Source organism: Vicugna pacos, chromosome 14 (assembly GCF_048564905.1).
Source record: "Vicugna pacos chromosome 14, VicPac4, whole genome shotgun sequence".
Taxonomy (NCBI): domain Eukaryota; kingdom Metazoa; phylum Chordata; class Mammalia; order Artiodactyla; family Camelidae; genus Vicugna; species Vicugna pacos.
Window position 1 is genome coordinate 55,583,393 of NC_133000.1, and position 25,707 is coordinate 55,609,099.

Sequence of the window (25,707 nt, forward strand, 5' to 3'; positions counted from 1 at the left end):
TTAGGAAAAATGTAATTACTCACAGTGCTGTAAAATTATATATTATTTTAAAATGTTCTAAGTATAAATTTGAGACTGTAATCATTGTAAAAGGACATAGTTAAAATAACACCATATGTATAGAAGTATCAACTCAGACTTAAGATTATTGCAATAAATTCATAAATTGGTACTCTCCTTTAATTCTACATCTATGTAGATGACATTACAGAATTTTAATCTCTCGTAGACTACTTACCAAACTCAACTTTGCTGTTAAAGTGGTTGCTAAGAAACTATGCCAAAAAATTCATTAATGTGCTTCATTGTCACTACATGCCAAATCCATTCTTTTAAAATAACCTATGGAAGCTATATCTACTAGGTCTCAATTCCTAAAATTGTTGTGATTATTTTTAAAATTTGTGCATATTTTATGGATACTATGACTTAAGTTACTAATTTTTATTTCTTTAGTGTCTAGAAAACTCAGAGCTAACTTATCATCTTACATTTTGGTGAAATGCAGGGATTTATTTGTAAATTTTGAACTCTATCCTTATTCTTAATCAATATTATATTTTAACCTTATCTTCCTTCCTCCTAATTTCCCATTTTTCTATTTATGTTTCCTTGGTTCTGTTTTTCAAAAATTATAGCAATTATAGTGATAGGCATTTTTCTAAGTCATTACAATTTTTTTCTGAAGGAGGTACTAGTGTAAATCGAACATATTCAGTGCATCTGACTCATGACTTTTTTTTCCTTGAGGTCAGCATCATAGTTTTTATTTCTCTTCCTGCATATGCCTCCATTTTTTTTTTATAAAATAGAATCTAAATGTGATAACTGGTAGACAAGTACTTCTGTGGCATCCCAGGTGTTACTATTTGTTACCATTGTTACTATCATCAGTTTGAGGCTTGCTTTATATTTCAACCTCATCAAACTGCTTTTAAACCCTCATACACTGAAAAGTTTTGCTTCCTTGTTGTGCCTTATTCCTACAATTTTTATCCACTTGTCTTTATCTTCCAGAGTTCTTTGACTTAATTTAGACATCACCTTTTTCATTGAAGATGTGTTTTACTTTCTCTTGAGTTCAGTTTCTTGAGTACATTGAGTATTTTTCCATCATATAGTGCTTTTACCTCTATATGATCAGTCTTTCCACACCTTTGAATACCTAAACAATGACCTCCTCATCTGGTCTCATCACCATTGTCTAAAATGGTATTTTTTTCCAACTTTCCTTCCTTTTCTCCATCTACTGTTTTTATTTAGATCTCTCCATTCTCTATACTTTTCTCCACTTTATTGTCATTCAGGTCTCACCTCCTCTATAAATCATTCCTCAAAGCCTAAAATTTTTCTGCCCCTTCGTTCCTCTAACTACCACAGTCGTTACTGGCTACGCCATTCATCTGGTGTTTATATGTGTAGTATGCTATTGTTGTTAAGTGTTGTTAATTGCTTTAAAAGTGTGTTCTGCATCTTCAACTATTTGAAACTTTACTGGCTCTTAATCAGGAGTCCACAGCTGGTCTGTGGGTGGTCTCCTGAAGATCTATAAACCTTTTAAAATTATACATAAGAAAATGTGTATATGTACATTTTTATATACTACTTACTTTTGCAAAGAAACAGTGTCTAAGTCTTTCTCAACTGAACAAAACACCCATGTCTAAAATCCATTGAGCTAAAAGATTAAGAACCATGGTTTGCATGAAGTTTTTTTTCTTCCATCAGGCATACAAATGGAATGTTATTTGTATTTGTATCATATTTATGTATTTGTGATTAAATCCCTAGACCCCAGGCTCTCAGTTTGGATCAGGAAGGAGCCACTCCCTGGAAGTGGAGGAAAGCTAGAGACAGACCAAGACTAATGAAAAGTGCAATAAAGCCATGAGTTAGCCCAAATCCATATTTCTTTCTGTCTTGGGTTCTATTGGTCATATTATGCTTTTAAGGATATTTTCAAACATTTTATTGTATCATAAGATATATGATACAAGCACAAATTTTAAAATATGTATGTATAACTTAAGGACTAATTGAAGATCAAGATATAGAAAATTACCTGTACACGAGAAGTCCCTTAGAAGACCCTCCACACAGCAATAACCTTTTTTCTCTTGAAGCTAATATTTATCCTAAATATATATGTTATAGTTGAAATAAATAAAAATCGAGATATGCTATGATCATAGATTGGGAGACTCCTGTTAGGAAGGAAAATTCTTTTTTTGGTCTCTCATGTTTCTGCATGTTTTTCATGCAGAATCACAACTCTTTCTTTCCTGGAATAGCTTTTCAAGGATATTTGTGTCACAAACAGCCTCGGAAGAGAGAGATGGGTGTTTTCGTCCTGAGCGAAGAGAGTTTGGTTACTGCCCAGTGTAATAAAGATAACGTCTCTCTCGGGCAAAGATCAGTTAGGTTTACTGTCCAGTAAAAAGTATGTGTTCTCTAGACCAGCATTTGTGATGCTGTAGCAGGCTAACTTGACAGCTTACAAGTAGAATAAAATTCACAGTGTTTGACAACTCCCTTTTATAAAGATATTAATTCCTCCTAAATTTTTGTGTAGATCCAGTGTTTTCTCAGTTATAATATGGATTTTTTGAACTTGATAAATTTATTCATATATAATATACTTAATCTACTTATATAATTTACACATATATTAAAAGAGACAAGAATAAGCAAGATATTTCTGGAGGAAAAAAAGTGGAAGGATGTCATCTACAAGTTATGGTAACTTTTTGTACAGTTAAAGTGATTAAGACAATGTGTAACTGGAGCAGGCATTGGAAAACAGGCATTGGAACAGAAAAATGAGGCCTCAAATAGAGTTGCACTTCTGTGGACACTTGATATATAAGAGATATGACACAGCAGATAAATGAGCAAAGAGCAAACATTTAAATAAATGAGAACAGTACAATTTCATATCAACATAAAAATGAAATTTGTGTCCTACACTATACCACTTCCAAGAATTAATTCTAGGCTGATTAAATGCATAAATGTGAAAAGAAAGGAGAAAAGAAAAGCTTTTAAGGAGTTAATAGCTAATTTTATCATAAACATCTTAAACAGCATACAAAGCATAAATCATTGAGGAAAATATTTATAAATGTAACTTAAAAGTGAGGGTCTTTTCATCAGAAGACGCTATTGAGAGGTTGAAAACGCAATCCATAAAGTAAAAGATATTTGAAACTATGTATATAGTGTTTCAGACTCTCCATGTATACATGTATACAACCTCTCCCTGCATATGTGTGTGTAGATAGATGGAAATATAAACACAAGATACAATTCAAATTAACACACACACAAAAAAAAAGTAAAATGAGCAAACTTTCAATCGATAACTCAAAAAAGGGCTATTCAAAGGCCAAAACATATTTCAAACAGGATCAAGACTGGTACAATTTTTTAAAAATCTGAGTATAAGAAATGCTGTGAGTTATAACACATAGAGCCATGAATCTCTCCCACTTCGCTGTAGAGAGTGTAAAATGGTTCAGTGACTTTGAAAAACAGTTTGGCAACGTTGACAATCCACACATGGAATGACACAGCAATTCCAATTCAAGACAGGTACCCTGAAGTGACCCTAGCTATCTTTGAACAAATGCACCAAGGTGTTAGAAACATTTATAACAGCATTGTTTATAAAGCCCCAAACTGAAAATGACTCAAAGTTCCATCAACAGTTGCATGGAAAAATAAACTGGTGTATATTGAGGTAATATTTTCTATTAATGGAACTGAATGAAACAGAGCTACACACAACATGAATGTATCTGACAAACATATGTTTTGGAGAAATAAGTGAGTGCAGAAGAATATGTAATGGACATGTTCATCTATATAAACCCAAAATAAGTCATAAGTAATTGCTATTATTGCCATATGTGTATAGGTGTATGTGTTTGTATATTAAAATAGTAATGAATTAGCTGATAAACGTTTGAGAAACTGGCCAAAACCTGTTGCCGGTTGTCAAATGGAAATGCCATTGATGGCATTTTGCTCTTTTTTCCTGATTTCAAAGAGAAAATTCATTTTACAATTAATATGTCGTTATATTGGCTTTTGGAGATAACTATTTTCACGTAGTGGAAGTTCACTTCTATTCTAATTTGCTAGGGGTATTTTTAAATTATGGATATATATTGCAGTTAATCAAAAGCCTTTAATGAATTTTATGTGAAAGTGATATTTTTCCATCCTGTACCTGAGATGTCTTACGATAATGGATTTTATAATGCAAAAATCAATCCATCTTACTGAGATTAAACCAACTAAGCTATGAGTTTTATAAGTTTGCAAAAATTTTGCTTAAGATTTCCGTTCATGTTCTTGAATTAGAGTTGCCTATAATTTGCTTTCCTATGTTATGTCAGTTATTGGTAATAAAGTTTATGTAAACTTCATAAAATGATTTGTGATATATTCTCTATTTTTCTATACTCTTCAAGAGTTTATAAGCTAAGTATCTTGCTTTTCCTTCAGTATTAGAGTTTTTAGAGAAAATCATATGAGCATGGAATTTTCTTTGTGGTCAACATTTTTAATGATGCTTTCATTGGTTGTATTAACAGAAACATTTTATAATTGAATTACTTATTATTCAATTGTTTTATGAGTAAATTAATATAATTCAATTTCCTTATAGTTATGTTTTTACGTTTTCTATTTCATCTTCTCTTGTGTAATAAAGTTAAATTTTATTTCATTAGTAAAAATTCTTCATAATATAGTTATGTTTTACTTTTGGCAGCATCTATAGCTAATGTCCCATTTTGATCCCTGATACTGGTTATATATATTCTATCATTTATTTATGATCAATTTTCCTACAATTTGTCTAATTTTTGCCATTTGAAAATTGTAATATATTACAAAATGTTTGTTTATGTATATTTGGTTTCAGTTTCATTTTTTTTTGCTACATTACACATTAGTTTATTCTTAGTTTATTTGACATTTTTCCAGCACCTTGAGTCACATTGTTTTTAACACAATAATTTTCAGTCTTTCTCTTTTATAATATGTACATTAGGTATAACATTTCTGTTAAGTATCAATTTATCTGCATTGCAAAGATTTGTGGATTTACTTCAAAATATTTTCTAATTTCTATCATGATCCCTTTTTGGACTCTTTTGCTATTTAAAAGTATATTTTGCAATCTCAGAACACCTGATGATCTGATTTAGACATCCGTAATCATTATATTTGATTTATTATAATTACTGTATTGGATTTCAGTCCTTAGCAGATTGTTTAAATTTACATTATGAACCATTAAATAATCCATATTTATAACTTTTGTGTATTGCATATACAATATGTATAAATTTACATATATGTTGATTTATATATCGAGACATATAAAATATATATAACAAAGTCCAAATATGTATAAATATTTAGTGTTCTTAGTGAGGTTTCTATTCTATCCTTTATATCCTTACAGATTTTTTTATTTGCTTGTTTTTCAGATTACAATGATTATTAAAAATTCCCAATATGGTTATGAGTGTTTCTATATCTCTTTCTAGTTCTGTTATTTTTGGTGATTTTTTAATTTAGGCAGTATTAAAATTTTCACACTAGTTTAGAATCATATTTTATTACTAAAAAGGGACCCTATTTATGTCTAGTTTATATTGTTTGATGTAAAATCTCATTGTCTCTTAATAATATAGCCACAGCATTTTACTCTTACATATTGCATGTATATGCATTAGATATGTCTTTTCTAATCATGAAATAATTGTTACATTTTTTATTGACAGACAACTTTTGTCTCTTAACTCAAAACTTTAGTGCATTGATTGCTGAGATGTTTAATTCATACTTACTTTTCTGTGATTTCTTTGTGTGTTCTCTATACTGTTTCACTTCTAAATCTTTACATTATTTTTAACATTCTACTTTTTTATCGTAATATTTTCCTACCAGTTTGAAATCTTATTTAAGAAATTACAATGTTAACACTTAACCTATAGAAGCCTAATTGCAGTGTATTTATTACATTCTTCCTGGGCCAAAAAAATAAGACTTAGGTAACTTTAACCCCATGTATTACCTAACTCCACCTAACTTGTATTTCATAATTATTTAGATGATAATTTCATCTTATTTAGTATAACAAGACATTGTTTTCTTATATCTGCATTTTTAAAGTTGAGAACATTCTCCTCCCTTTCCTCTACCCTTTCTCTTTTATTCTTTCTTCTTCTTATATTTTTCTAAATCTCTGACACTCTTTGTGGAAATAATATCCTTCGGACAGAGATAACTTCTTCCTATAATTACCTTTAGTTAAGGTCTGTTTTGTCAATTTTTTCAGCTTTTTAACATTAGATATTCATTTAAATAATCCTAAAATTCTTACAGATTTTTTTTAGTTTGTTAAATAGAATTCAAGTTTGATACTTATTTTCTTACAGCACACTGATGATATTATTTGTCTATCTTATAACATTTGTCTATCTACTGAATCATTGCTTCTGAAAAGTTAGTTATCACTCCCTTTAAATTGTGCATGTTTTCCTCTGGATATTTTGGATTTTTTAGTTATCTTTACATTTCTTCAGTTTCTTTCTTATATGTCTTGGTATAGATTTTTTTCTTAATTAACTACTCTTTGGATTCATCAAATTTCTTGAATCTATTGACTAGTGTCTTCAGTCAATTTTAGAAAACTTTTAGTCAATAACTCTCTCAATATCACTGTTTCCACATTTCTCTCTCTCCTTCTAGCTGCAGTTAAGTTTATATAACCCTTACTTGCTCTTTTCTTTTTATTCTTCCTGATGCTCCTGAGTTTTGAGGGGTTTATTTTACTTATCTTCCATTTCAGTGAGTCTGTCTGCAACTTTTCCTATTATGCTGTTAGAAAGATGAATTGTTGGAGAGTAACGTCAGGAAAATGGTGTTTAGGTAACTTCAAATTCCCATACCCACACAGAAACATGAAAAAACAAGCAAAAACTGTTGGAACCAACTTTTTCAGAATTCCAGAAAACAGTTAGGTTTTACAACATCCAAGCAAATGCTGAGTCAAGAGAAAAACAATTTTAAAATGGTCGGACTGTTGTGTTGGATCCAGCCCAACAAATGGCGGAGTGTTTTTCGCTGCTCCTGACCCACCCCCTCCCAGTTAGGCAGCTGTCTTGAATATGCCAGTCCATATTTCTAGTGGGATCCTGTTCGCTACTTCTGGAAGAACCTTTATTCACAAATTGTTGTGTTTGTCTGTGCTAACATGTCTCCGACTACCTAAGGGACTGACACCAGGCACTCACCTCTATTTTGCCTAGCTTAGAAACCATTTAGAGTGGAAAAGCTGTGAGCATTTCTCAAAAACACTGTAAGATGATTGAAAAACCTGCAGCTCCCAGGGGCAAAATATTATAGTTGAGACAAAAAAAGAGACTATATAAGGAGTGAAAGGAAAACCCGTAGAGAGAATTTCATCTGGAAATTAAGGCATTCAAAAGTGCTTTTGCACTTTCGGGAATTTAGAAAGTAATACACATGTCCAGGATGGGACACGTGCTCATAAAAAAACTAAGAAAAAGTCTCTAAGTGCTTACCACTGGTCGATCGACAGGCTCAGAGCAAGCAGGAAGGCTGAGGCTGTAAATGGTCTGGCCAAGTGTTGAAGGAGTATGTCACAACTGAGCTAATCCACTTAAACTGGGAGAGGAGTTTTTGTTTTGTACTATTCTGTTTAGGCTTTTGGCATTTAGGGAAGTCAGTCAAAACCTGGCTGAACAAAAGTAGCAACAATCAAGAATATCAAACCCGGGAGGACAGGGAGAATTTGATTTATACTGTTACCAAATTACAATATATAAACATCTATTTTAAACAAACAAAATACAAAACGTACAAAGAAACAGGAATGTATACTCATTGAAAACAAATTAAATGGACAGAAATTTTCCATGAGGAAATAAAGACAGTGAACATACTCAGCCTTCATTTGAAATTGAAAGGATATTTATGTTTCTTGCCCCAGCGTATATGTCTTCATCCAAAATGATCACATATTTTTACTAATAAATGAGAGGTTACATTGTGTCAAAAGCAGGAAGTGGTTTTACCTTGTTTTTCTGATGGATCGATAACAAACTCCTTTCAGCTTTTTTCTTCCATATAATCAGTATCCTGGGAAGGTCACCCCGACAACCAACACAGGAACTACAAACCATTCTTTTGCTTTTCCACTTAACGGTGGGTAAATCTTAGCAGGCTCTTCAACTTGAGCTATGAGATAGAAGCCTTGTCCCACTCTCTACAAACTGAATAGTCCCAACACTTTATAAACTTCACTTCGTTCTTCCCTGTCAGTCCGAAACTAGAGGGGCGGAGGAGTGAGACAGTAGCTCCATAAAACTCAAACCTAACGATGTGTTGGCTGGAAAATCTCCACACAACTTGTGAGAGCAAACAAACCACAGCTGGTTTTGCAGGTGCAGTCCAGGTGGGCCCTGGCAGATCATTATGAACACTATGAGTTGTAGCTCTTATTATCTGGGCTAAACCTGATACTATAGTTTCAGCTAAAGTAGTAAATTATTGAGAGGCATCATTAACTTCTAATTAAGATTCACTTCCAAACAGGTGGCTGTTCAACCTAAAGATTTTTTTTTCAAACACAGCTAGAGTCCACATGCTTTGAAGTGTGCACTAATACGTACCAGTTGTTCATGAATCTCAGAGCCATTGGTAACTAGATTTATGGGAACCTCTAAGTAGAATAAAATCATCCATCTACCTTTTCCCTAGTCTTACACAGAAATAAATGCTATAATTCCAAAGTCTGAAAGCAAAAGAATTTTTTAAAAAAATCTATAAGTCCTCACTTATGCACAAAGTGATTTCATTCCAAAGAGAAATGTATGAAAACAGGAGTAAAAATAGTAACTCTACAGAACAAATAGGTTGAAGGAAATTGGTAGGAAGTACATTTTGGCGATTGGAACATATGTTCCTTGTTCCTTGAGCTATTCAGGTAAACCTTCCACCTTCTTGAGACATTTCAGGGGTAGGAGGAAGAGTGGCTTCTGTCTTTCTTTTAAACTCCTTTCCATCCCTTTTAATGGAATAGCTATTCTAATCAGTAAACATGATATTCTTTGGATCATATTTTATTAATGTCTACAAAATACTGTTGTTAAAGCAACAAATAGACTGACTCTGCATAGTTTATGTCATAAAGTAAGAGAGGAACAATGTCATTCTCTCCACTTTTTCTCCCCAAATGTGAAGCACAATGAGGAACAGATCCATTTGCAATCTTCGGATACAACCCGACGGACAGGCAGAGTAACTGGTACGCAAAGTTTCCAAAGTCCACGTTAAGTGACAGAGCAGCATTTTGAGGGCTGTCAACTAAATTTAATTCTGGATTAATTTCAGTTATCATTGGTGATTTGCAGTTTCAAATAAGCAGGAATTTTAAAACATACACAAAATGAATTCTTGGTATAATTCAAACAGAAGTCATGCACCACTTAATTTCAAAATGAATATGTGGAGTATTATAAAGAAGAAGTAATTAAGAAAATAACATCTGAGAGCAATGAAAAAAGCACATTTATGTCAATTTGATGTTGTTTGTTCAGTTCCATAATAGTCATAGTATAACCACTAAAAACTTTATGAAGTTTCCTAAACTAAAGATTATATCTTAAAAATTACTTTTCATGAAAAAAGTTATTTTTTAGTGCCTAAATCTAAGCTCTTCTTTGTAGATGAATGCCTTACTTATGGGCATGGACAATATTGTGTGGCTTGTCTCTGACCACCCCTGCAGTAATTCACACTCTGCAGCTTCTACAGGACAGCTGTGAAGTCAGCAGGGAGTTGTTCAATTATTTGTGATTTTGCACATCTGTCAGTGAATTCTGAACATTAAATGCAAAATTGTACACAGAGGGACATTAGGGGGATTTGTGACTCTCCCTGGTGGATGTTGGATCTATATATATCAGCAAAAGATCCATAAGTACCTCTTTCCATGCATAAGAGATATATATTCCTTTTTTTCACTAATATTTATGCTATGCCAGCCCTAAGAATTTTGAAAACAGGAGATCTTTTAATCATGAATAAACTGAAATAAACTGGGTCCTGCAGATTAATTTGGCATCTTCTTTAGAAAATAAGGGATTTTTGAGTGCTATGTGGCATCACAATAGTTACCACTCTTTAATTTTAAAAGTTTTACATGGCCAGAGGAAGAAAAATATGTAGATTGAACATTCTTCATATCCATATGTGTTTGGGTGAAGGTTTCAAAATGAGCTGAGCATGTCAAAGAGTTGAGGGCATGGAGTTCACCCAAAAGTACCTCCCTAACTCTGCAAAGTAATGACTTGTCATTAGTGTGATTCTTACGGTGTCACCTCAGCTTCAGGGAGAATGTTACATTAGTTGTTATTCTTATCATTTAAAAACTTCAAGTCACACACACTATGAATTTTTTCTATGTAATTATGAAAAATATGGATTATTTATTTCTGATAGCATTTGAACACTTTCAGATTATAGTCAGCTTGAAATTTAAAGGACGCCTGGTTTTCCATATATAAAACTTAAGTTTTTAAATAGCTTTGATATATTAATCCTTCTTACCTATTTGATTCATTACCTATGTTTAATTTCTTAACATCAAGCCATAAAAAAAATCATGGGCCAGAAAAATCTGATTAACACTCTAGCCTTTGCTTAGTAAAGTTGTCCTTAGATTAGTAATTCACCACATAAGATTAATTTCTTCCCCTGAAATTTAAGAGTAATGACAACAGCTCTTAGGATACTTGTGAACAGTAAATGAGAAAACGTATGTATATATGTTTACCCTGTTGATAAGTAAACTGCTAGTCTTCTCCCATTTTTAGTTAATAGTACACAGTTTGTATTAATATATTGGAGTCTTTTCCATGCTCAAACTGTATATCACTTGTGGATATAACCTCAACTGCTTTTTACTCCAATATAAAATAATCCATCTACAAGAATGCAAAAATTCTATATTTTTTCTTTACTTCAAGAAAACACCAAATTTTTTTTAAATTGTGAACGGTACTGAGTAGAGCTTTTGGAATACAAAAATTCATCTCATAATGAAGAATTCTTTTTTGTTTTGCCTGTTATCTAATAAAAAATTTGAAACTGTTTCTTCCTCAGCCCACTCCCACTGTTTCTGTAGAAAGATTGCATTTTGCAGTACAGTTTTCTAGTTATGAATGAAAGCTTTTTCAGTCTGTTTGTGGTGGTCCTGAACCCTTCTCACTTTGCTGTTATACCTCGATTACTTGTGAGGGAAAGCAAAGCAGATTAACTTTGACACTTATTCCTGTGACTCATATTTGACAATTTGACCTTTGTGTTATCTCAGGTTAGCACTATGTCCCAGATTGCCTTTCAGAACCATGGAATATAATAGCTTAAATACTTTCAGAGGGCAAGCAAAGGGAAGGAATGGAAAAACAAAGTAAGTTGATGCCAAGATGGCTGCCTTATCATCTTTGATAGAAAATGATAAAATCTTTGGGGGAAATTATGTGGGACAAATCTTATTAATGAAATTTGGAGGACATAGATCCAAGAGAACTGATAAATGGATGGATATGCAGCACACGACAAATGAGAGATTAGTGAAAAAATAATTCTCTGGCTACTGTTAGCAGAACTGGTAATAACTGGAATCCTAAAAGAAGAGAGACATGAATCGTGGAAGAAAAGCAATAAAATTAGTTTTCTTCTTACTAAAACCATACTTCTTGCTTTCTACCTGAGCAGATGTTATATTTACTCAAAAGTAACTCAATTCTGATCACCAGTTATTTCTTAAAAGTATACAGGTAATTGAAGACCAAGGACATGTGTCTACTGAATATTGAAGGTATTCTGCTATAATTAAGACACTTTGCAGATGAATATGTGCAGAAGCCTGGTGAACAATTATTAGCATTTATTCTTAGAATTAATGATTATGAAAAAACATTGATAATTCTAAACTGCTAATGAATTATGAGACTGGAGGGGAGGGGCAGGGCACAACCACTGAATGAATGACACAGCAGTTGAGGATAGGATAAACTGGTTAGAACCAACATGGCAGAAAATTCAACTTCCAGTAGACCTTGAGCCTCACGGGAATCTGCAATTCCTAGGCTGACCATAGAAGGTCCAAAAGTGGGTGGGGGCCCAATTTCTGGAAATCCTTGCCCCTTCTCCAGAATGGTTGGAATAATCCTCCTACTCTTTAGCATATGAAATTACTGAGCCCATAAAAACTAACAACCCTGACCTCATGGTGCTATCTCTCTTGCCTTCTGAGACGGCCCACATTCTATCTATGGAATGTACCTACTTTTACTTTAAACTAACACCACCACACCTCTCAGTCTCTCTCCCTCTAGCTTTTTGAGATGCCCACATTCTGCCTATGGAGTGTGTATTTTCTAAGCCGCACTCCCTTCTGAATGAGAAGGACCACGTTCTATCTATGGAGTGTGTATTTCTCTAACTAAACTTGTTTCACTTTATTATGTCTTGTACTTGAATGCTTTCCTACATGAGGCAAGAAACTATTCTCTGCCAACAGTTAGATTATTTGGCTTGGGAACTGATCTCCAAGTATTTTTGTGAACAGGTACTTTCTGGTGGAATAACTGATGGGCTATGTTGAATGAATGAAAGGATTTGGCACACCTGTTGTCAGAGGGGTAATAGCCATACACACTTGCCAGCACACAAATGAAGTTTACCTTCCAAAGTACAGATGATCCCAGACTTTCTTTATGATGGACACATGGACGCATTTAATTCAATTTAATTGACGTAGACTATAACAAATGTCATGATAAGGACTCCCCAGTCTTAGACTCTTATGTACTTTTGTTATAGGAATAAAAAAAATTAGGACATAGTAACTGACCTGATAGCTCAGTTACTACCGTGGAGCTGATTTATAGAAACACGATTCATATTATTTGAAGAAAGAGATGGTGGGTAGGGGGTTAATAGACAAGATTTCTATTGATGAGTTGAAAGTTTACTGTCAAAATTTGGGGGATGGAGGAGCCACTCTGACACCATTCCTACATTTTAAAATGCCAAGAAAAAAAAATTCTATCTATCCTAGTTTAGAGAGACCCAAATCAAATAAAGAGAATCATGATTTAGGACAGAAATACTTGAACAGAGGCTGGATTTTTCCTTCCAATTAAAACCATAGTGTCTGAGACAGAATTACTGAGAGGTCAAAATGTGTTCTATCAATTTCTATTAAAAGCTCTTAAGCTAGATGCAAAGATTTAGGTCAATTAGCCTTACAAAACTTGGGGCAAGTGTTATGCAGGACTACTTATGTTGAGAAAATGGACTAATTAGATTGCTGTAATAGAACATCGGAACCATCAGCAATGCCAGGATTGTGCTTAAAAACCCTCACCCAGAGAGGACTATTGACATTCTAAACAGTTGGGAACAAAATGACTTTAAAGGTCAGAACTGCTAAGTGGGGGATGGAAGTGGTCGTTTATGGGAACACTACAGTAAGTCTCAGTTGGGGCAGAACATCTCTGGACAATGTATTCTTTATCTTTATCCTCAGATGGCATGGGTAGCAAAGATGAAAAAAAAAAAATCTGACCTCTTTATAGAGCAATCAGTTGGAATTGGACAGAGGAAGGAACAACAACTTGTTGTTATTATAGGAGTTGATGAATAGTGATAGATATGCCAGTTGGAAGTCAGTCTTTATAAAAGCCTATGCTAGGTATCTGGGATACAGTTATGTTCACAAACATACACTCTGTAACTATTAGTCAGTGGCATCTGGTCTCTACCTAATCACTGGGAATATGTTGTTAGTGGCCAAAGGTCATTTATGTTGAGAAGAAATAAGAATATTATATAGCTAATTGATGCATAATGTGTGAATGAATAATTTCATCATTCTTCTAAATGTATGTATTATAAGAAAATGGTTATAATGTTATTGCTAGAGTTAAATGAAAATCGAACTTGTATACAGTGACTCACAGGATGAGAGTATTTCTGGAAGCTCATTTGAAGCATCTAATTAATGTAATACCTGTGGAGAATTATGGGCTAGAAAAAAATTTTTAGGTAGCTTCAGAAAGATTACATACTCTATTACCTTCTTATTCATGTTCAAATGACTATGTGTAACAAAACAAAGAAACAAAATATTTGAGCTTAAAATACAATGTTAAGACACCTCAGAAGGAATATAGCTTCTATCAGCATGCTTGATGGCAGTAATTTGTGATGCTCATTATATGTTTCAAACCCAGATGGACATTGGGGTGTTAAGAGGCTTGTTTGTTTTGAATGAAATACTGCAGAAACTGTTTTAAGATAAATGGTATAAAGACAACTGAGACATATATGTCAAGGATATACTGACAGAAGTCAGAGAGTTCTCTGAGAAGAAAATCTGCGTCCACTCTGATCAAATCCCTTTAACAATATGCACTGATGGCATTTACTAACAGAGTGTGTTTGGCCAGGATTTCTTATGATAAACAAACCTACAAACCTACGATAAACAGCCTACAATGAGGGGATATGTAGCTTCCTAGAATATGTCACACAAGCTATTGATATATAAAATGGATATATTTCATTATGATGATAACTACCTTTTATGTAATCAATGATGGCACATAGCATTTAGAAAACTCAGATACTATATCTGAATCTCACTATTTCCTAATGAGGTATGAAAATGAGAAACTAGGCTTATAATCTAGGCATATTATTTTTTCATCTGGTCCCTCATGACTGCCTATGTCTTTGAAATTATGATTAAAGGTTGACACTGACATGACCTCAGATTCTTGTATGTGATCTGATAGTCTGAAATTTCATGTTATCTCAATGTATAATTTCTAGAAAGACAGCATACACGCTACCAGAATGACAGAGCTTTAAATGAAGAAGTTTTGGGTTTTGTTTGGTTTTCTTCTTTAGGAAAGAAAAAAGAGAAACTTTCATTGTTAAAGGAAAGCATGGAAGATACCACTTCTAGGCTCTAAGTTCAAATCTTGACTTCTCCTATCTGAAGTCCATGACTCTTTTGTTTGAGATGTTTTATTTGAGATGTTATACATGTTAACTCACTTAATATGTTAACTTGCTTAAATCTAAATCATGCTAAATTATGAAAATATCTGGCCACAAGGGTTTCGCATAAGGGATCATTAACCAAGGATCCAACATTTATTTGGACCCACCAAGACATGGAATCCTTATATGTGGTCAATTTTTGTTTTACTGTCACCATTCACCATCTTTATTCTATTCCTTGTACTCTGTTTAGAATTAAGCCCATCAGTTTAATGAAAACATTACAAACCCCATAAACTTTTCTTATGAATAGCACAGAACAAATAACAATCTGATTGCATTTTTCCTACTTACACATCAACATTTGAAGTTACATGACCAGTTTGCTTTAAATTTATCATAATCCCCACAACACTCTCTCAACTCATTCCCTAGCAAATGGAAAACTCCCTAAACCTAGTATTTTCTCATTGCTTTATTCTCTTTCAAACTCACACATCTTATCCCCAGTTACTCTTAAATGATTGCCAGAGATTATACACTCATCCATTACTGAGGTAATCGAAGGACTTGGAAAGGAAATCCCTCTATAAACCCTGTTATTCTCAATCTTTCTATCTCATTCAATTTTAATTTTCTCATGACATAAATTAACCTAGAAGTATCTTATTTGCTTATTTGTGTACTTAATTATTGTTTGTCTTCATTTCTAGCCAAATTTGAAGCTCCAGTGAAGGAAGGAATAGCTTCTGTCTTATTCCCTTTGGTATCTCCAGGCCTAGAATAGTGTCTCTTACATACAGTGTGTTCGAACAAATCAATTACCTAATTTACTCTTGAAATCTATATTATTAAATTTACTAAAACTTGACTCCTAGTTGTAGGTGAGTAAGTCTAGTTCAAAAGAAAGAGAAAGGATTTTCTTTTCCTGTGCCAATAATTTTAAAACAAATGCCTTCCATTTTGCTTATCATTAAACCAAAAATTGGCACCTAATAAAAGGAGTTGCATTTACTTTTCTTGGAAGAATTTCCACTTGGACTCTACTAAATTACCTGAAGGAGCATAGTATTTTCAAAATGTAAAAATAAAAAATTTGGATGCATCTTTCAAACCAGATGAAAATCCTCCTCTTGATGTGTTTAACATTTTATGACCCTACCAGGTATGGAATGTGGTTCTCTCGTTTTGATCTGATCGTTAACTACTGTTTATCCAAGGAAGATGATTAACCTAATTTTTGATGATCTCCTATAAATCACTTGTTTTAAATCAGACACTTCAAGTATAGTCACAAAGTCACTAAGTACCTTCAGCACCATGTGTTTGGCACAGGGTCCTTTCAGAGCTTGTTTTGGTGATTATATTCAAAGAGTAGAAGAAAAAGGAAGGAGAAGAGTAGAAGGAAAAAGAGGAGGAGGAGGAGGAAAGATGAAGATGACAGAGAAGCTAAAGGCACACAATCTCCAGCTTTAGCTTATATACTGTAAAACTAGACTCATAAACTTTTATCTCCCAGCTTCTTTTCCTATGCTATTCCTGGAATATATGAGCCTTAAAACACATTTTAGTGGGTTTTGTTATCTTTCCCTAGATAGTGAATTAAGGGCCAGCACAATTTCACATTGCATAAAACTGCCATCCAGGGCTCCAGACTCTTCTTTTAGTGCCCTTTCCCTTAGTCAGTACCTCGCATTTGCTGCTCATTCCCTCTCTCCAGGTACCTTGGCTGTCGTTATTGATTCACAATTTTGATTCAAAGTACAATTTTTTTTCTGTTCTCTAACAAGACTGTATTTCTCTCAATAATTGTAAGCCTTACTCTAAGATGGGGCCTTAAGGTAAAATTGTTCTCATTACTTTGTCCAAATGGGAAATGGGAGAGAAAATGGAAGATTCTAAAGTCTATCCCCATTCGCACATATCCGTTTATTGACCAAAGAATAGCAAGGATGGGATTTTTTTTTTTTTGCATAAGAAGCTATCATGCAATAAAGGATCATGCAGCAAATATGCATGGTACCACGCCAAATCATATGCTCATTTCTTGGAACAAGTAAGGAGTAGATGAAACTCCATAACAGTACTGCTGAATCTCCTTTGTCAATTTCTATCCATCATCCACCACGGAAGCAATTATAACATGTAAAATAATGATCCTCTATAATTCACTCTCTCTAGGAAGCCTCTCCTGGAGGTGTCCACACTTTTCGCAGAGCCCAGTCACTGGGCCTGCCTGGACCTTTACCGTATTTCCTTACTCTGGATTACATAACACGCGAAGCACTCATCTGTGTCTTCACTACATTACATGCTGCTTGAGATCAGTGAGTCTTACCTCGAAGAGGGTCATTATTATGTTTTGGCTGAATAACAAAGACTCTTTTGAACTTTTAGCAATTAGCTAATTCTTCCCACAAATATATCCTAGGCAGAAAACTACCTGCCACAAGACACCTAAGATGTTTGTTGGAATTCCAAGAATTTAGGCTCACAAGTAAAATAATACAATCAGACCTTGGTAAATTAGTGTGTACAAAGCCAGGGGAATGTGGACAAATGTAACATATTGAGCTATGATGTGCTGACCCTTCATATAAGCTCATTGAAATGATTTATCTTTATAAAGTAGGCATTCTACTATTAGTAATGAGTGAACTGACTCTCAGAGAGTTAAAGTCAAATTGGAATTTCAGAATTGTAGAATAGATAAACAAGATTACACTGTATAGCACAGGGAAATATACACAAAATGTTATGATAACTCACAGAGAAAAAAAATGTGACAATGAGTGTGTATATGTCCATGAATGACTGAAAAATTGTGCTGAACACTGGAATTTGACACAATATTGTAAAATGATTATAAATCAATAAAAAATGTTAAAAAAAAACAAATTGGAATTCGAGTCTTTAAATTACTTCCTGTTATGCTCAATGGTTGGAGGTAAAATTCGAAAATAAATTCACTAATAGAAAATGTACATTGAACAATTAAACTTATTTTAAGGGAAATTATTATGATCACCAAAACAGCAGTTCAACATTGCTAGAAATACGGGTTGAATTGTAAAGATTTGATTGATAAAAGTATTGAAGTATGACCATTATCTGGAGTATTATTTTTAAAATGAACAAAATTCAAAGTGCTGTCTCATCTGTAAACAAAGCAATAAACTTTTGCCTCTATTATGTGAAGTCAACTGCCCCCCAAGAGCTGAAATCAAATAGTTTGTGAATGCTGAGTGAGTAACCTGGAACTTCCTAATGCCAGGCTCAGGTGGAACTTGTTTTACATTTCCTTAGACCCATCTTTGAAAACACATATTTTTATTCTTAATTTATTAGCACTTTAAAATCAATGTAATTGGTCATCATAACAACTTCTGTAGCAGGACAATTACTCGTTTAACTTCTAAAACTAAGTCAAGAGGCAAAATAGAACTGATATCAAGTCTAAGTGTGTAATGTCAGTATCCACACTAGTTCCTTCATACTTTCCTCAGTTCTGGTTCTTTCATTTACATTTTTAATACTAAATACCCTCCAGTGCTACTGATAAATGTTTAATAGAAATTCTGTAACAATCATTGCAAATCATGTATTCACAGTCTTCTTCACTTTATCAAATAGTTCTCTACAATACTGAGTCATTAAATAAGCTACTGTACAATGCATAATTCTTTTTCCCCCTATGGTTGGACATAGTTTTAGGTTTTAAATGATATTAAAATTAAACATAAAAGGTACATAAATGTATGATGCCAAATTAGCTTTATGAAAATTTAAAGTATTACAGAAACAGAATTCAAACTAGATTAGATGCAAGCTAAGTTAATCGAATGATACTAAACTAAGAGAATTTAAAAAAAAAAACCACAAAAACATCATGATGGTACCACCCATTAACTCTTCCTAATATATTTTTATATATAATTCAGAAAGAAAGAAAATGATCCCCCAAAAAGATTGAAAATGTGTGGTGTGACCGAGAAAAATTTGTAAGTTTATGAGTAAATCTAAACAAGTATTAGCACTATAAAATGGAAATATCCCCCTTAGTGGTATTTGTAAGGTAAAATCAGAAAAGCACACAATAATACATGTTTGTAATGGACAGAGGAAATTTTTAGGTTTAGTATTATAAGGTCATTGTATTGTTTGAAAAGAGAGTGAAGAAATTTAATCACTTCAAGGTTTATTAGCCATTATGATTTCAATAATAGCTGCTCTAATTGTAGAAATAGATTGTATAACTTCCAAAATGCTAAGATAAACATATAACAAACACATATCCTGTATAAACAGAGAAAGGAAAACAATAAAATATTACGGAAATACAAAATAATACAGAAATAAATCCTAATGTATAATATTTGCATAGTAATGAAAATGCTAAATTGCTTAAAACTGAGTGATATTACGAGTAACAACATCTAAATCTGAAAGTGTATTCTTCAGTAAAAGATTTTAGATGTTGTTACCATATTGTACATTACATCTCCAGAACTTATTCATTCTGCATAAGTGAATCTTTTTACCTTTAACTAACATCTCCCCATTTTTCTCACCCATCAGGCCAAGGTATCCACCATTCTACTCTCTGCTTTTATGAATTTGACTTTTTTACATTCCATATATAAGTTCGATCATGCAATATTTCTCTTTTAGCATCTGGCTTATTTCACTTAGTTTAGTGTCCTCTAGATTCATTCATCTTGCCCTAAATTGCAGAATTTCTTTCTTTATTAAGGTTGACTAATATTCCACTATACGTATACACCACATTTTCTGTATCTATTTATTCATTTATGACCGATTAGGTTAATTCCATATCTTACTTATTGTGATGCTGCAATGAAAATGGAAGTGCAGATATCTCCTTGAAATAATTTGGATATATATAACCATGACAGGATTTGATGGGTCAAATGGTAGTTCTATTTTTAATTTTTTGAAGAATCTCCATAATGTTTTCCATAATGGCTGTACCTATTTACATTCCTACCAACAATGTGAAAATTTCCCTTTTCTCCAAGGCCATATCAACCTTTGATATCTTGTCTTTTTTATAATAGCCATCCTAACAGGTGTATGTTTGTATGTAAGATCTTACATAAGTAAGGTCTTCCTTATTAGCAATTGTTTGAAATGTGAAAATATTAAACTCTCCATTTAAAAGGGGAAAATAGCCAGAATGGTTTTTTTAAGACACAACTACAAAAGATTCACTTTACCCAAACACACAGATGGGTTGAATGTTAAAGGATGGAAAAATACATTATATATGAATAGTAACCAAAAGAGAACTGGGGTAGCTATAAGTAATATCAGACACAATATACTCTAAGTTAAAAATTGACACAAGAGAAGAAGAAAAATATATATTGGTGAAAGTGTCAATTCATTAAAAAAATTCAACAATTTTAAACATATATTCACTAAGCAACATAACCCTGAAATATATCAAGCAAACACTGATGGACTTTAGGGTAAAAATAAATAATTCTACAATAGTAGTTGTAGACTTCAATATGCCACTTTCAGTAATGGATAGATCATCTAGACAGAAGATAAATATGAAAATAGAAGACTTTAACAATGTTATAAGCCAATGTGAAGAATTTTTCACTCCACAGCAGCAGAGTATATAATCTTTTCAAGTGTGTAGGAAACATTCTCCAGAATGAACCATATGTTAGACCACAAAACAAATGTTAATAAATTTTAAAAGATTGAAAGCATACAGAAATTTTTCCAGTCTCTGGAATCAAACTAAAATCAATCAGTTTGTAATATTCTATTATTTAAATTTTTTAAACATGCAAAACCACTCTCTGGTGATACAAATTAGAACTCTGAATATCCTTGAAGGTAATGATTTCAAGGAGTCACCAGGAAGGCTTCTGAGATGCCTGTAGTCTATTTCTTGATCCAAGATACATGAGTATGTTCTCTTTGTACAAATGCACTGAGCTGTACATTTATAATTTGTGAAATTTTGCAATGTATTTTTTATCCTGTAACATAAGAGTTTAAAAGGGAATGGAAACATTAGAGGCCAATCTCTCAAATAAATACAGATGAAAACATCCTAAATGGAACATTACCAAATAAAAAGCCACATGCTCCAAAATAATTTTATGATCAAATTGTATTTATTCATGCAAGCTTAATTTAAAGTTATGAAATGCAAAATGTCAGTCATAAATTAAACAAATTAAAAGATTTTAAAATATTTTTATCTAATAGAGAAAAACCATTAGATATTATTAAAATACTGCTTTGCATCAAAGGCAAAATTCAAAACTCATAGGATTTCAGGCTTAAATGTCACAGGTAAAGTTTTAATAATTTCAGAAGAATATTTAGGAAATTTAAATACCTTGGGGAAAGAGTAGAATTGCTTAAACAAGACACAATGCTAATCTTAAAAGAAAAGTTTTATAAATACAACTGCATTAAAATAAAGAATATGTATTTATCAAATACATCAGGAAAAAATTAAAGGGTAAGTCATAATCTGGGGAAGATATTTGCAACATAAATAACTAATAAAGGATTTTTCAGGAAAAAAGATATTATTTTAAAAACAAAAATAAGGGAAATATATGATGGATAATGGGAAAAATAATAGTTCACAAAAGTGAAAATAATAAATGAAAGGTTTTTAGGCTAATTTTTACAAGTGCAAACAGCATACTTTTCTGCACACCCATCAAAATTCAAGCATATTTATTTAAGGAATAGAACCAAGAGGCACTTGAATCCAGCAGCCACCTACTGCCTACAATAATTGGTTGTCTGGAATAGGACTAAACCATTTTATCAGGCATTAGGAGATAAAGTGGTCTAAGTCTGAGCTGATAATTAAGACACTGGATTTTGCATTCTAAATGGAGATAGAAGTTACAACACAAACTGTATAAAACAAAATACAAAAAGAAAAAGCAAGTGCAGTCACCACATTAGCAATAGCAGGGACAAAACAATTGTGGGTTCTGAGTCCTAAGTTGTCACCAGGCACAGGGCTCCAAGAAGTGGAACAAATTTTCAGGATGACTACTGGTAATTCACAGGATCAGGAGTCTAAATCAAATCCATTCAACAGTGGAGATCTTGCTTTTTCATATGAAATACCATTAGAGAAAAAGAATCTAATTCTCATTTTTGCTGTGTTTTGACTTGGTCTCACCTTAATGACTCAGATTTAGAAGACTTCTTTTTGTAAGATTTCCAAAAAAGAATGTTTGACAAGTTAGACAGCAAGCATGTATCTCATTAGCTCCTAGGAAATGTCAGATTCATTCACACATTCAGAGAGTTAATGATACATTTCTGGATGTTTTCTTATAAGTAATTATTTTCTACCTAATTATAGAAAACCCTGAAAGTTCTGTTATTTTGTGAATTGTGGAAATTCAATTTTTACTAATTGCAGAAAACAGATAGTCTCTGTGGATGTGTGGAAAGCAATATATGAATATATATGATATACTTATGAATACATGGAGAGTAGTAGAGAGTCCTCTATACACTGTTTACTATGTAATCAATTTATAATCTACACTACATATACTGCATATATATCTATACTACGTCATCTATATACTGTTGTATATACATATTTTTCTGACAGTTTGAGGCCATATCTATGATAAAGTTTCATAACAGTATAAATCTACCTCTGCTTATAATTCTGATTAATATCTTTTTTCCTAGGCATGTGAGAAACTATGTGACAAAAAGACAATAAGTTAGTAATTTCCACATGATCCATCTGTCTCTTATTCACTCTAAAGATGAGTCAATTTTTTTAATCATAACAACTCCATTTACTCATTCACTTTTTAAAGGCAGCAATCATGCCATATTTTTAAAAGTTTTATTAATATAAAGGTTAAACTGTTGAAAAAAAAATACAAGGGTTGAAATGAGATTGAAAGTTATCTCATTCACTTGGAACAACTTAAAAGCCCAAAGAGTCTAGGTAAGTGAGACAGCTCTGCTCTGTGATTTTTTTTCCCTCAGGGGTTTGTTTTCTTCTCATTTCATGCTCCGTCATTTCCACAGATGTTGGCTTCATTGACATGGTTGATGTTGTACTTTCACCACATTGACATTTCAGCCTGCAAAAGAGAAAAGAGTGGAAGCCCAGGGTAAGAAATCGCCTTTTAAACAAACACTCCTCATTTCTGTTCATATTTCTTTGGTGAAAACGTGCCTGTAGAGCTGTACCTGCTGTAAGTGTGAGGATGAGAAAAGTAGTTCATAGCTTTGCAGCCATGTGCACAGAAAGAGGAGAATGGATTTGCAGGGGAAACTAGCAGGCTTCCAGGGTCCTTCCTATATAGTCTCCAAATATCTGAGCACACTCTTCTCCCAAAACATTGAACCCATTCTGTCACCTAAGGACAAAGCCCAAGGTCTTACCCCATGGCCACAACCAGTCAGAAACCCAGAAACTGTGGCTAATGGACATTCCTATCCATTATGTCCAGGTGTGGATCCTACAGTCTGGAAATTTACAAACTAATAGAAAAATGATCTGCCCTCTGACCCACCCTCTCCTTACACAGACACATTGGGGTACACCTCAACATTAATGAGGGCAGAACAAGAGTACAAACAGAGGCTTAAATAACATGTACCTAAATATTTAAAAACTATTAGTCAAGCAAATGGATTGTTACATAGAACACCTCCTATGCACATACTTTTTGGACAAATTCAGAATTCTCAGAATCCTTGTCTTTCCTTCTCCGAATGTGGCCACACAAGGAAAAATGCCCCAAGCTTCTAATCCTTAGCCATGGGCCTTCTTCTCTTCACACCCATCACTAGTTGTGTGCCATCTCAGCCTGCAGGTCCTCACCACAACCACACCTCCCTGAAACAGCTGCCCCGTGCCAGTTCTTGGGGTTAACCTAAGACCACAAGTACAGCTGGAACTCTCAGGAAGATGATGTGGGTAAAAAGTCTGTAAAAAATCTGGAAGCCAATGTGGGGCTGTTTGGACAGGGCATTCTGGAGTCCCAGGAATCAGAAGCATGGCCTAGAGTGGAGCATGGGCTCCAGCTGAGCACTGCTGCCCCTTGGCCTGTGGGATCTCACCTTGATCTTCAGAAGGGCAAGGCTGAGGAGGGAAGGAATCAGGCCGTCAAGCATAGAGCCCAAGGCGGCAACTCCTCTTGTCTGAGTCAAAATTGTTAATGGGAATAATACATGATGGTGGAGCGGGAACAAAATAATTCTATTTTTAAAAAAGCTCATTCAAAAAAGAAAAAAATCAGTCCATAATAATGATGAAATCCTGGGCAGAAATGATAAAGGCTAACTTGTGGTAAGTTGAATACATTCGCTGGTTAGACTCATCCTGATGTTTGAGAAGAACCGTCTTCTCTTCAGTCTTCCCTGACTTTACCTTCTGGGAGGTTCTTCACTGTGTCCCTAATCTGTAACCACCTCTGAAGAGTCTCTGTTCTCCTTCGAGATTGTTTAGTTTCACAAACCACTTCTTGCAGGCGCAGTTCTAGGAGCCTGGGCACCATTTTAGAGACAAACAATCAGAGTTTTGTAGGCCTGACTTATGATTTCTTTGCAATTATTCTCTCAAAGTTTTATTAGTCTCCAGGCCTATTTACTTCCCCTCGGCACCAGTTTTCAAGGAATACATTAGCGTTCTTTTATGAATATTGCTCCTAAGCCAGACTTAAGATTTTCTTCTATGTGGTCATATCTCCCTAACGCATTTTAATGGGTGGACTTGAAGGTCTCTTGACAGTCTGCAGCAAAAGACAATGCTCATCTCTGATAATTGCCACAAGTTTAGGTATCTTTACTTGACTGAGGAATCATAGTCAGAAGCCTTGATAAACATTCCAAGTGACATTTTTATCTTTCCATTTCTGAGGAAATGAAAGTAAGTTGGACTTCCCAATCCCACAAAGCCCTATATTTCTAGATTTCTCCTTCCATCTTGTTCTGAAAGTAAATCAAACCTTGCCTGAGATTATTACTTTCTTGTAATAAATTGCATAAATCAGCAAGGATCAGGCATTGTTCATTCATGTTTTGGCTCCTTTACAATCATTTCCCCAGAGACAGAGGCTCAGGAGCCGTGTATTCTGCTTTATAGGTTTTCAAAGATGACAGTTTATCAACTGTGATGGCGCAACAAGGGTCACCAGCTTCCTAACTTTATGCTTCATACTGCCTGACCACTAACCCAGTGCCACCTATTTTAAGTTTCTGTTATAATTCCTGTTTTATATTGATTAAAGTTTAGGCTGTGATGGCAAGAAGTCCCCAAGTATAATGACATAAAGAACTACATTTTGTAGCCTCACCAGCAGCTACGTGCAGCCAGGAAGACTGGGGATGGGGTGCATTTAGGGATAACAAGTGCACAGCACTTTAACTTTGAACACTGAAACGCCACTATCACTATGAAAGTCACTCAGTAAAGGTCAATAGTGCTCATCTGATGATTAAAATAATGGTATCCTTTTGCTTAAATACCTTCTTCCCAACCCCTTTTCGTTCTTTCATTTGCCTTTCTTATCACACCTCGGCATTTTTTTC